The sequence below is a fragment of the Colobus angolensis genome, unplaced genomic scaffold (genome assembly GCF_000951035.1).
Source record: "Colobus angolensis palliatus isolate OR3802 unplaced genomic scaffold, Cang.pa_1.0 Scaffold361, whole genome shotgun sequence".
NCBI lineage: Eukaryota > Metazoa > Chordata > Mammalia > Primates > Cercopithecidae > Colobus > Colobus angolensis.
The window spans coordinates 942,969-945,962 of record NW_012116944.1 but is presented as its reverse complement, the minus strand read 5'-3'; the positions used below and the strand labels follow the sequence as shown (position 1 = coordinate 945,962).

Below are 2,994 nucleotides of genomic sequence, written 5' to 3'. Positions count from 1 at the left end.
GGAGTATTGAGGAAAATTATGTTTAAAGGCCTAAATATGAAAACTGTAGAGAAATCATGGAATAGAAATGTCAGGGCGTGAGGGTGGAGCCCAGTGGAGGGTGATATGGCATAGTCAATAGCTCTTGGACTGAGCCTCTTGCCCTTCGTAAGGGGCTTCCTTTTAAGTGGGGTGGTCTTTACAGGTGAGGCACCAAGGATATGGAGAACAATCTTATGAACTTAGGTCCCTTGAGTCTCCCTAAAGAATAAAACAGAAAACCCTGCAGTTAACTGGCCTCTCAATACTTACAAGGCAAGCCCTATAGAAAAGTTAGGATTCTTTTTCCCAAAAGACAAAGGCAGAGGGAGAAGTGATTAAATCCTATACAATCAGAAGCCGTAGAGAGGTGGGGCCCTGGTGGGGCACCAGCTCTTCCTTTCGCTTGCGCTGTGAGCTGAGCCAGGGTATGTGTGGCAATAACACGTCAATCCCGCTGCCAGCCATCGCGCCCGCCTCCCAGAAGGTCACCGCTGCAGTGATTTTCCTGCATGGATTGGGAGATACTGGGCCTGTCAGGCCTGTTACATTAAATATGAACATGGCTATGTCTTCATGGTTTGATATTACTGGGCTTTCACCAGATTCACAGGAGGATGAATCTGGGATTAAACAGGCAGCAGAAAATATAAAAGCTTTGATTGATCAAGAAGTGAAGAATGACATTCCTTCTGACAGAATTATTTTGGGAGGGTTTTCTCAGGGAGGAGCTTTGTCTTTATATACTGCCCTTACCATGCAGCAGAAACTGGCAGGTGTCACTGCACTCAATTGCTGGCTTCCACTTCGGGCTTCCTTTCCACAGGGTCCTATTGGTGGTGCTAATAGAGATATTTCTATTCTCCAGTGCCACGGGGATTTGATCCTTTAGTTCCCCTGATGTTTGGTTCTCTTACGGTTGAAAAACTAAAAACGTTGGTGAATCCAGCCAATGTGACCTTTAAAACCTATGAAGGTATGATGCATAGTTCGTGTCAACAGGAAATGACGGATGTCAAGCAATTCATTGATAAACTCCCACTTCCAATTGATTGATGTCACTAAGAGGCCTTATGTAGAAGTACACCAGCATCATTGTAGCAGAGTATAAACCTTTTCCCATGCCCAGTCTTAAAATTTCTAATGTTTTGCAATGTTAAAATGTTTTGCAAATACATGCCAATGACACAGATCAAATAATGTCTCCTCATGAGGAATTTATGATCTTTTAAGTTTCTATACATGTATTCTTATAAGAAGATCCAGGATCTACTATATTAAAATAGATGAAGCAGGTAGCTTCTTTTTTCTCAAATGTAATTCAGCAAAATAATACAGTACTGCCACCAGATTTTTTATTACATGATTTGAAAATTGTCAGTATGCTGAATGAAAATTTATTCAGGTATAAATGAGCAGTTAAGATATAAACAATTTATGCATGCTGTGACTTAGTCTATGGATTAATTCCAAAACTGCTTAGTCACCATGCAGTGTCTGTATGTTTATATATGTGTTCATATATACATAATCATTGTAATACATAATAAGAATGAGGTGGTGTTACATTATTCCTAATAATAGGGATAATGCTATTTGTTGTCAAGAAAGAGTAAAATTGTTCTCTTCAATTAATGGCCCTTTTATTTTGAGACCAGGCTTTTATTTTCCCTGATATTATTTCTATTTAATACTCTTTTATCTCAAGAAAAAAAAAAGTTTGTTTTTTCTTTATTGTCCTTCATAGCAGACCAAGTATTGCCTCTCTGCCATAGACAGCCATTGTCAATACATGCTATAATTTGACATTCTAGGTCACAGATATAAGGTATTTAAAATCTATTTATGCTTTATAGAGAAACCAGACATTAAAACTTCATGCACTACTTATTTCAGATTACTGTACCTTACCCAAATTTACACCTAGCTATTAGGATCTTCAACCCAGTTAACAGAAATAATTCTGTGGTTTTATTTTTCTGTAAACAACTGAAAGAATAATTAGATCATATTCTAGTATGTTCTGAAATATCTTTAAGACTGATCTTAAAAAGGAACTTCTAAGATTATTTCATCTCCTCATAGCATAGAGTTTACTTTGTACACATGTTTGAAACCAACTACTGTAGAAGATGCGGAATCTATTGTAATTTTTTGTTTTATTTTCACCTGCCAGTGGACTTACTTGAAATTTTCACTTCAGTCAAATTATTTTTTGTATTAGTTTTTTATGCAAACATAAAAATAGCAATCATTTTAAATTGTCAAAATTTCCAGATTACTAGTAAAAATTATTTGAAAATAAACTTATGGGTAATAAAGGCTAGTCAGAACCCTATCCATAAAGTGTAGTTACCATACAGATTAATATGTAGCAAAACTGTATGCTTGATAATTCTGAACTGTGTTAATTTTTCTGCCATATTCCAGCTGACCAAAACAATATTAAGAATGCATCTTTATAAATGGGTGCTAATTGATAATGAAAATCATTTAGTAATAGACTACATAGGATGTTAATAATGAAGTCATATGTTTATGTCTGTATTTTAAAATTTTAAACAATCATTTACTATGTTATTTTTCTTTACCTTGAAGAACATAAACAGTTATTTCAGTTCTACAAATCAGCAAGATATTATTTACGACAAGAAATATTCCGTTGAAATGTTGTGCTGTAACATGGGAAAATATAAATGTTTTTCATGGTTTCTGTCAATGTGAAATAAAATTTAATTCTGACTGTAAAAAACAAACAAACAAAAATGAAGGCATTGTTACATGGAGGTTAACACACATGGAACTCATAGCTCAAAGAATTAGTATAGATAATACTTAAACAGTTGTTTAAGTTGTTGAACAGTTGTCAAAAGCATTTGGAATGCATGTAAATTTACCAGAATGCAGAGGAAAAGCACTGGAAGACATGACTGGAATCTAATCCCATCTCTGCCACTAGCTGATTGTGTGACCTTA

General features: G+C 35.2%; 1 pseudogene across 1 annotated transcript; it reads left to right on the top strand.

Moving 5' to 3' along the window:
* Positions 1-448: 448 nt before the first annotated feature.
* On the top strand, positions 449-2,721 carry LOC105519912 (annotated as a pseudogene). The gene has a single exon (XR_001003039.1). The product of XR_001003039.1 is annotated as an acyl-protein thioesterase 1 pseudogene (transcript).
* The last annotated feature ends 273 nt before the right edge of the window (positions 2,722-2,994 follow it).